Genomic DNA, 11,906 nt, shown 5'->3' with positions numbered 1-11,906 from the left:
GATGCTCTCAACCAACAAGCTAGCCCTGCACTTGAATAACACTGCGGGGCTTAGCACAGGGGAGCTAACAGAAGGTCCCTCTTAGGCTCTCACTGAGCAGTAGTGGAGGTGGGGACCGTTGCCCTGGGGCCCCCAGGTAAGAAGTGAAAATGTTCTAAAACTGTTTGACTCTTTACAATGAGAAGGCTCTATGGCAGCTCTGGCACCATAATCACGACAGCTCTGGATGCTCTCGATTTATTCAGGCACTGTAAAATATTGCTCTTTTTGAGAAATGGCAATACATAAATTTGTCAGAGAACACGCTTCCTGTGGCTGACTGACTAACAGCCACTTGAGGCTCTTCCACCTTAAGACGTTTGAAAATTGAAGGACTTCACATTCTGTGTCATCACACTCCGCATGATGACTGCAAACATGTCCAATGATTCTCGAAGAAAAGCATTGTATTCGATACTTCTCAATTAGAAGCACTGGACTAGACAAAAGTCATTATCACTGATTATTTCACCAGACGCAGAGTGGCTATGTCCCAGCACTAGATTAAAGGTGAATTTTAAGAGCTTTTTTTTAAAAATAAACAGGGGCAGTCAAGTAATCTTAATACTAACCTGAACACTCTACCAGTAAACATAAATATATATATATATATATATATATATTTATATATATTAATGTTAGTGTAGTGTTCCTTTAATTCTGCCGTCAATATCTGTCTAATGTACAAGTGCAATAATGAAAGATATGGTTACATCAGGAAACATTCAATATGTAAAATAATTGCACTCAGTAATGAGAGACACTGGGTTCACATTGAGTGATTATCGCTGTCATATGATGTGATAGTATGTAGAAAATGCCACTAAGGCAGTCACATCTTCACCAACACTTGAGCAAATGTTACCTATTACAGCTACACTCTTAGAACAAGGAACTCGCATTCAAGGTTCACTCTTATTCAAGGTTCTCTCTTGCATTGTCTATTGCAGCCTGAACTGTACACACATCTAGCTAATGACATTTCAAAGAGCCAAATTGTGTTGTGTACCCACTTTGCATTGTACTGTTTGTGCTTGTCATTCGGTTTCCGAATACACAATATATTCAAACACTCTGTTCCCACTGAGACAGTAAATGTTTGCATGTGTCCACACCAGCCACCGGATTCAACTTTAGAGAGAATGCTTTAACAGATTCTACAGTTCCGTATATAATGTAAACTTGCCCTCAACTTGCAGGCCACCAGTAGCCAACAATTTGCCACAATCTGGGACGTTTGTGGGCCTTGAAAATTCTTTTAGAAAAACCTTGTTTAACCCACTAGATAATTGAGCAAGTTTAGTCACCGTGAAATGAGGCTGCTATATTGACTGCTTATAGCAGGCTCCAGACCTAGCAGCAGACGCAGAGTGGGATTTTCCCCCCCTATATTCCTTCGGGAGTGTATCTTAGCAGCTCACTAGTGATTGTATTGAACAGTTAATAAAATAGGAGAGCTCTTTATCATAAGGGTTTTGTTTTGTTTTTCAGCCTCAGAATAATTACCTTACAAGTTAAACTATTTATATATATTATATTATTATTTATTATAGGCCATGGCAGCACAACAATGGGTAGCTCCTCCCTATCCCTAACCAGACAGGAACCTAATTAAAACAGAAGGTATAAGTAACCCATCCTACCCTTCCCACCATCAGTCTTTTTGTTCCTATCCTATCCCTAGGACATACTTAGTCATTCTAAGACTAGAGAATTTTTATTTTTGGCTTACCTGAGGGTTGTTACCTTCTCCCTCAAGGGAGTTCAGCCTCTCTCCCTTGGGCAGTCTCCAGTACACGGCCCTGTGCAAAGGTGACGCCCTGGAGAGACCCCTTTAGTGACCGGGGGTTCTAACTTGCTGTGACCCTAGGGGTAGCAAGATCATGCCATCACCATGATTCTTGCAGTGACCAAGGGTTAGCAGGCTGGACATGCACATACAGAGCACATGGATGGCAAGGATTAATATGACATTGACTAACATTCCATCGCTGAAAGAGTTAATGTGAGACAGACTAGCATTCCATCACTGAAAGGGTTAAAGTACAACCCTATCTTGTCCTTTCCCATGGATTTACTTGCTGTGAACCTAGGGGTAGCAAGATTTTGTTATCAGCCTATTTCCTGCAGTGACCAAGGGGTAGCAGGCCGGACATGCACATATAGAGTATATGGATTGCAAGGATTCTATGAGATTTACTAACATTTCATCCCTGAAGGAGTTAATGTGAGATGGACTAGCATTCCATCACTGAAAGGGTTAAAGTACAACTCTATCTTGTACTTTCCCATGGATTTACTTGATGTGAACCTAGGGGTAGCAAGATTTTGTTATCAGCCTATTTTCTGCAGTGACCAAGGAGTAGCAGGCTGGGCAGGCACATACAGAGCATAAATATGTATATAACCCCTTCTACCCTTCATATGCTTCATCTAAATGGTAAGAGTTTCCTGCTAATTTGAATTTCAATCAAACTTATTCCTAGGCCTCTGTGTCTTTTAAAGGGACACTATAGTCACCCAGACCACTTCAGCTCAATAAAGTGGTCTGGGTGCCAGGTCCCTCAGGTTTTAGCCCTTTAGATGTAAACATAAAAGTTTCAGAGAAACTGCTATGTTTACATTTGGGGTTAATCCAGCCTCTAGTGCAGGGGTAGGCAACCTTTTAGCAGCACCGTGCCGATATAGGATTGTGATGTCCCGTAGCGTGCGGTCCTATTTTTGTTTTAAATCGAGGTGTGTATGCTGCCGTATTCTGCTTGTGTTATTTTTACTGTAATTGCTTTGTATCTTTGTATATGTGCGTATATGCAGGGCCGTCTTTAATATTGACTGGACCCTGGGCAAAGCATTTGCTTGGGGCCCCCTGGACCCTGTCCCCCCTCCCTCCTCCCCAGGCGTGCAATCACGTCCTCCACCCCAACGCTGCCACACACAGACATGCTGACACACACACACACACACAGACATGCTGACACACACACCCCGCGATATACTGACACACACACACACCGATGTACTGACACACACACACAGATATACTGACACACACACACACCGATATACTGACACACACACACACCGATATACTGACACACACACCGATATACTGACACACACACACACACCGATATACTGACACACACACTGACAGACACAGACACACAGACATACAAATACTGACACACCCACAGATAGATATACTGACACACACACACAAGCATTCTAACACACACAAAATTTACACTTTAAAACCCACCCTTCAGTTTCCTACCTTTCCTGCTGGTGGCTGAAGGTGTTGGGAGTTGGGGGTCTGGCTCTCTTGGCCAGCCCCCCTCCACTCTGCCTACTCTTCTTTCCCGCGCACTCCTCTCTTTGTGGGAGGAAGTGATGCACGGCCGTCCCTTCCTCCCAGCCTGCTGCCGAAAATCAAGGGGTCCACTCGCGCTGTTAAAGCGCCTCAACACGCGACCAGACCCCTGCTGACAGAAGCCCACCGGGTGGCCCTTTGTGCATGGGCCAGCCGGTGGGCCTCCTTAGTTTGCGGATTACCGGCCGGGGGGTGAGAAATAGTTGAGACCAGCAGGGGCTCACGGTGCAGCTGCCCCATTTGCCCCGCATTAAAGACGGCCATGCATATTTGAGCTATTATATTGTATATGTTCATCAGTAGTTTATGGTATTGTGTATGATACATATGAATGTAAGCTGTGTATGGGGGCTGCTTGTGGAATTGTGTGTGTGGATGGATATGTCACATTGTGTGTTTGGTAGTGTGTGGGGGCTGTTTGGGGTATTGCCAGGGCCGGACTGGCCCACCGGGACACCGGGAAATATCCCGGTGGGCCGGCACACTAGGGGGCCGGTGCGCGGCGGCCTAGTGTGCACCAGCCCCGGCCGCAATTACAGGGTGACCGGCAAGAGGGGATGTGATCATGTGCTCCCCTCCTGACGGTCACAGAATGTACCGTGGCCGAGCAGGCAGACCGGGTAGGGGAGCTTCTGTTCCCCTACCCGGTCTGACAGGAACCTGCAAGCGAGAACGCTCCTCCCGCGAGCATCAAGAACTGGTATCAAGAACTGTAAGAAAAGCACTACGACCACCCTAAGACAACGACCCGGCACTAAAACCTACCTAGGAAAATCCCCACGGCCACAAAAAAAACCCGACCGGGCACTGCAACCCGCGACCAAAACGGAACCCCGAATAGGGTGGCACATAGGACGGGCCGACACTAGACGCAACTGTCTGACACGAACCTACACGACTTTAAAAACCACTACGACATGACTCCAACTAATACACAGCATCGGACATAGAACATAGCCGACAGCACAAAAGTCTGAACTGCTTTACGCAGAAAAATGACCGATGTAACCACTGTGAATCTGATGGAAAGTGTCTCGAATCACATATTGTACTCTTATAGTTTAATGTATTACATTGTATTGTTGTGTTCTTTTTATTTTATGAATGGGCAAGAAATGCCCTCCACAGTTAAAAAAAAAGCGACACAGAGCGGCAAAACACATATGTCATATAATCTGAAAAACCACCAATCTACTGTTACATACCATGTAAAACTTATTGGTAATCGGCCCCTGCGTGAGCCACTGTATATCACTATGCCGCATTCCGTGTTGACTCAAAAATAAAGAACTAAAAAAAAAAAAAAGGATGTAGGTTTGCCCTAACCAAGGGGGCATTGGGGGATGGGGTGAGGATTGTAACTCTACAATATGGGTGCAGATCTGCCAAACTTCGTTATTTAACTTTGTTGTTATTATTAAGTGATATTTGAAGCTAAAGGAGCTGACGAGTTTAGGAAGGGAGGCAGTATAGGAACAGTAGGACAGACCAAGGACAGAACTTTGGGGATCACTGACAGAGGGGGATTGTGAAGAAGAGGAAGAGCCACAAAAGAAAAACTGAAGGAACGCTGGGAGAGGTAGGAGAACCAGAAAACAGCAGCGTTTTGTAGACAGAGATTATGGAGAATGAGAAGAATGTATTGATGGTTAACAGTTTCTAAAGCAGCATAAAGGTCAAGGAGAATTAGAAGATAATAGTGACCACTGGAGTTAGCAGCAATTAGATCATTAGATTCTTTGTCAGGGCAGTTTCGACAGAGTGACGAGTACAAAATCCAGACTGAAGCGGGTCAGGCAGAGAGTTGGATTCAAGTAAGTTGGTCAATCTATATCCCGCAGTGCTGTATAATAAGTAAGCAAGACAAACATTTCTAACAAAACATGAATGACATACTGAAAGAGTAAGTAAAGAGGGCCTTGCTAAAACAAGCTCACAATTTAACACACACTATATAAATCAGCTGTATATAGTTTGTGAAATTAGCAATGTTACCATCATTTGATTATAATACAATAATGGGGACCCTTTGTTTGGAAAATTAGCTCATTGACCATGCTTCTTTTATAATACAATAATATTATATTTAGTAAACCAAACACTACAAAAATCCCTGCATTAACCCCTTAAGGACCCCGAACTGTTTTTGCGATGTTGTACATTTGCGACCAGGGCCTCTTTTTACACTTTTGTGGTGTGTATGTTTAGCTGTAATTTTCCGCTCTCTCATTTACTGTTCCCATACAAATTCTATATTGTTTTTTTCAGGACAAAAAGGGATTTCTTTACATACCATTATTTATATAATCTCATGTCATTTAATTTTAAAAATATTTTTTACAAAAATGATGAAACATTTAACAAAAAATACATGTTTTTTTGACTTTTACTTGCAAAATATTTTACTCATCTACAAAAGCTAATGAAAAAAACTGCTAAATAGATTCAAAATTTTGTCCTGAGTTTAAAAATACCCAGTGTTTACATGCTTTTTTGCTTTTTTTTTTGCAAGTTATAGGGCTATAAGTACAACTAGGGTATTGCGGTTTCAAAACATACATTTTTTTTAAAATTTATCAATAGTGACATTGTAACACTATTATCTGTCATAAATCTCTGAATCACACCCCACATGTACATATTTTTTTTTAAAGTAGACAACCCAGGGTATTCAATATGGGGTATGTCCAGTCTTTTTTAGTAGCCACTTAGTCACAACCACTGGCCAAAGTTAGCGATCATGTTTGTTTGTGTATGAAAAGTAAAAAACTCAATTGAACGCTAATTTTGGCCAGTGTTTGTGACTAAGAGACTACTAAAAAAGACTGCACATACACCATTTGCAATACCTTGGGTTGTCTTCTTTTGCAAATGGTATGCCATCACGGGGGTAATTCTCATTCCTGGGCTACCATACGCTCTGTTATACTCGGGAGACTTTGCTGAACACAAATATTAGTGTTTCAAAACAGGAAAACGTATCACAACAATTATATCATAAGTAAAAGTGCTGTTTGTGTGTGAAAAATGCAAAAAAAAGTCACTTTCATTTATTTGTATACCCACTGAAAGTATCGAGATAGAACCCACTGCACCTAGCACAGGGACCCTGTTTTGAAATAAGGTAAGTTTGAACCCCTTCTAAGGGGGAGGCAAGCCATAGAAATTGTGTTTTTAACACTATAAATGGTGTTTTTATCTGACCCTATAGTGTTCCTTTAAGATACATTGTGTTTCATATACTATTATCTTCTATTACATAAAGTGTTCTTTACCCATAATTTACTGCTTAGGGCACACCCTATGCTCAACCGGTAATTTGAATAAAAGTGGTCACATTTTGCCACGTATCACATGAGATTTAGAAAAATAAGCCGTATTTGGAAGCTTAACACCAAGAAAACCTGTTAATTATCGTTACCTGGATAAATTATAGCCTGTGCTACGTCTGATTTCCATGCTGGGAATCATTCTGCAATAAGGAACGCATCCCCTATAGTTAGTGATTTTGGTGGTGCTCCTGGTTGGCTACTATATTGATTTGTACCTTAGAGAGTTTCCTTATAGCACTGTTTGATAGGCTGGTGGTAAAACGCTACTCTTAATTTTAAAACTTTAAGTGATTTTTTTTATTAAGCACTGTGGAGTAATTGCATGACTGCTGTTGCTACATACTCCATTGCACTGACACAATCCGCATTTGTTTCTACCATATGGTCATGTCATATTTGTTAAAGGTGTGCCATCTGGTGGTTCATCTGTGAAATACATTTTTAACAGAATAGAGAAAACCAACAATTTTTGGAATTTTGTTTTTAATTTGTAAGTAGGTCACATAAATACAATTTGCACAGCAAGAGACAGCACATCTCGGATTCCCGGCCTTCTTTTGCTTGCTTGGGATTCTGTGTAAATTTGCATTTGCATCATTTTATCTCAGGAATTTATATTATAAAGCGCAACCAGTTTTATCTTTTTCATTTTCTGACAGATACATAACGGAAGGTTATTCATTTGTTTTCATTAACAAGCAGGCTGTCTTAATGGGATAAAATAGGGCATCGCAACAGAGCGACCTTCTACTTGAGAGCTGTGTTTGAATAATGTAGAAGTTGTATCTCATCACCATGCATCAGCACAGCGTTGCATGAATGTGTGGCTGCATGCACGCAGGAATGACATGGGTGAATATGCTTTCCTAGAAATGATACAAGCCACAACAATATAAAAGCATGTGCCTGGTATCATCTTTTCATAGCCATTCCAGGAGACCATGCTGGGTAAAGAAGGTAAGTATGCCTGGCTCCAGCAGCACAAAGTTGACATTTGCCCTATACGTACCAGAAGGTGTAAAGTGAATCTGTCACTGCATTTTATTGTAAAGACAATACACCCCTATGTCTGTTGAAAAGTGGCACCTGGAGTACGAAGGGGAGTTATTTGCAGTAGCTCCAGTCTGAGCCTGAAACATGACATTTTTTACCCTGCTATGTTTAAGTGTGGCTTTGACCTTCTCAATATCCAGAATGATTATCACAATGCACACGTGCTAAGTGTCCAGGAGTGCCACTTAGCAAACTGTCCCAAACTGCGGTTATCTATCCTATCCTAGAAACCTACTTTTCTACCTTTACCTTTTGTGTCACTATACCCCACTCCCTCTAGCATGTAAGCCCATTGAGCAGGACCCTCAATCCCTCTGTTCCTGTGCGTCCAACTCGGCTGGTTACAAATACGTGTCTGTTAGTCCACCCATTGTACAGCGCTACGGAACTTGGCGCTTTATAAACAATAATAATAATAATCTCTGGAGAAGTATGCCAGTCCATTGCATTGCTCACAATTGCTATCCTCCAATCAAGTTCCATTCCTAAATAGATTCCTCCACAAAGCCCAATGTATTCCAGTCTAAATGTTTGGTAGCGGCTTCAGAAAAACACACAAGTGGTGCCTATGTCTAGTCACTGATCCCATTCACATATAATTCTGAATTAACTGGGTATTTCTCCCCAAGATGCCCTTCCTTCTTAGGTTCTGGGGTAATGATCCCATTTCGGGAGATATTGGCTGTCTCTGGACTTTAGAGACTGAAGCATCTCACAACACCTAAAGTACCCACATTTTTTAGAAAGATCAAAGCTGAAAATTCTATTGAGGCTGTGAAATAAGGGAACATTTGTGAAAATGAAAAAAAGGGGGGGGGGGGGGTGAGAGAAATCTGTACATTAAAATGTACCTTAAACACAATCTCAAAAAAAATCACATATGCATAATATTGGTAAGGTGCAGTATTAACCAATAACCTAATAAAAGTACAGTTAGAAAAGAAGGAACATTTCTGTTAAAAAAAAAGCTCTTGTAGTAATGTGCTTCACATATATAACAGACTCACAATAAGAAGGAGGGAGGGGAAGAGATAAAAAAAGGAATATAACTATTGAGATATAAAAAGTATTTAAAAATCAACATAAAAATATTGCAGGAAAAATGTCATCATTGAGATAAAAGATAATAAAAAAAAATAACTCTCAGTCTGCAATCCTGATGTGTGAAGGGGAAGAACTCCAGGGTCCCTCGAAGATCCCAACGGCAGGGCCGGACTGGGGATACAAAGCAGCCCTGGAAAAAAAATCTATGCCAGCCCCATAAGTCATTGCGCCATATATTGTCACATATATATATATATGAATGAAACATGGGGGATGGTTGCACTCACCTGAACATGCTTAAATGGGGTGCTGCTGGGGGCCATATTATACATTTTGTGTATTGTTTATTATATATATATAACATAAATATATATTTATTTTTCTAATATAAAATATTGGTTGATTCAGAGGAAAACGTTTAATTATACAGAAAGCCTACTCACAAGCAGACACAGACAATTTGACTGACACACTCAAGCTTATTAAAACACAGCCTCATATGATTGCTGGCACCAATGCGGGGGGAAAGGCACATACATACACATGTGGTGGGAATGCCCAATGGTTGCGACATATTGGCGCAGCATAATAGACCTCAGCTCCCAAATCTTACAAAAACGGATGACACTAGACCCATGGGCGTGCCTTTTGTCTAGACCCACAGAGGGCCTCCCAAGACACGAACAAAAACTCCTCAACATGATTTACCTAGCGGCCCGCAGGGCCATAGCACAACACTGGTCATGCCCGGACCTCCCGCAGATATCTTTGGTCAGGACAAAACTACGTGACAATTATCTGATGGATAAACTCACAGCCCAAGTGCGGAACACATTGACCACATTCCACAAGGTGTGGGATCCATGGGAGCAATACGACACATAGAATCATGACTCGGGGCGTGGGGCGGCATCCGCGCGGTACACTTCAGTGGCGGCAACTGGGAATCACCCAACGGTCGCCATCATACCGTAACCCGGACGGGTGGAAGCGGCTCCGCCGCAGAACGGGTAACCGGTTAAAGCCGGAACACGGAACGCAGCCCACGGAGGCGGGCGGCACCGGGTTCACGGCCCCCAGGAGATCACTTCATCTCCGTACTTCAATACCTTACTACTTCTACTTGTCTCTACATACCTATCCTTTTGTTATATGTTTTTATATATTGCAAGCACACCAGACCTGTAAACAAAAAGGAGGAGAGAAAGGCTCAAACACTATCTTACTCTGCCTGATTACGAACATAGCGGAATGACAACACTCAGAGGGTGGCAGGGACAGAGCAGGCAGGAAGGGCACAATGCATGACCTAACCAGGCAAGCGCAGAATACACCACGCATACGCTTGGGCCACAACAGCACAACATACTCATCAAAGCCAACCTGAGAGTTCCTGACACAGCACACTCCTCAACAACACTACCACTGTAAATAGTTATATATTGCTTGCCAACACAAAAGAAAAACTCTGGCGGCCACGCACACAAAGTGCACAGTATGTGAATGATGCCTGTACTAACAATACTACTCTGCATTCTGTACTACATGCAAACAAAAACTTGTACGGTTATTTACATGCCTATGTCTGCACTATTGTAACAATGCTTGACTGCCGGAACGAAAAATAAAGAATTTAAAAAAAAAAAAAAAAAAAAACACAGCCTCATAGACAAACAATATCACTGAGATATATATATATAAGCTCATTGACATAAAACACAAGCTCACAGATGCACACACATAGGCTCACTGACAGACAATCTCAGTGACACACACAGACAAGCTTATTGGAATACACACAAACGTAGTACAGATAAACTCTGACACGCACAAGCTTTCTACAGACAAGCTCACTGTTACACACACATGCTCACTAATGACAAGCTCACTGACACACACAAGATCACTACAGACAAGCTCACTGTCACACAAATGCTCACTACAGACAAGTTCACTGACACACACAGAAAAGTTTGTAATAAACATGGTCTAGATATTCTGTGACCACCCTTTACTTTTTCCTGCGAACGAGTTATTAACACAATGCCACAGCTAAAATGGAACAGATATGATAATATGCTTCTAAAACCTCACTCTAGAGAGATCTGGTTATATATGCAGTGGAGAACCTCAGGCTTTATCAAACTGTTCCAAAACAATCTGACAGAATTCATGAGTGGTATGCACCGATTTGTAGAGCTATAACCATTGACACACGTACACACACAAGCTCACTCACTAGCAGGCACACACACACACACAAGCTTACTCACTAGCAGGCAAACACACACAGACAAGCTCACTCACTAGCAGGCACACAAACACAAAAGCTCACTCACTAGCAGACACACACACACACACACACACACACAAGCAAGCTCACTCACTAGCACACACACACACACACACACACACACACAAGCAAGCTCACTCACTAGCAGGCACACACACACACATATAAAAAGCAAAGTGAGGAAATCCTTATCAAGGAAATTCCTATTGGGTACTGATGTATGAGAGGCTGAAGTAAATAAGTACAATAGTTAAAACATAAGGAGGAAAGTATCTATCATGTATTTCAAGGCACAGAATATCATTGAAGTGGATAAACTAATGGGCTTTATTATTATTGCCAAAAATGTATTAGCCACAAATTATCCCAACTACATAAATAAAAAGTGCAAGCTGATATAGCAGAGGCAGATGGAAAAACTCTCAATTCCAAAAGAGTGGATACAAAAAGGTCTAAAGAGATGAATCTGTAAATAGATACATTGTGGCAAATAATATGCCTTAACTTTCACAGGCCTCAACCTTGTTAATTGTAGAGGGAATGGGGGAGAGATGGACTAAGCAGTTGCTTGGTATAAGAGTCTATATGGGGTGGTCCAGGTAGAGACCTAAGTATTATATCCTAAATATGAAGATACTATAGTACATCATAGAGTGAAAAAGACATCCATCAAACATTGCTTATAGGTTATATGCTCAAACTTGTTTGGTAGCATTGAACTCCTTCTATAAATGAGCCTAGAGTCTCTAATAATTATGTACTCTAGGGTATACTG

Source organism: Pelobates fuscus, chromosome 13 (assembly GCF_036172605.1).
Source record: "Pelobates fuscus isolate aPelFus1 chromosome 13, aPelFus1.pri, whole genome shotgun sequence".
Lineage (NCBI taxonomy): Eukaryota > Metazoa > Chordata > Amphibia > Anura > Pelobatidae > Pelobates > Pelobates fuscus.
This window is presented reverse-complemented; position numbering follows the sequence as displayed.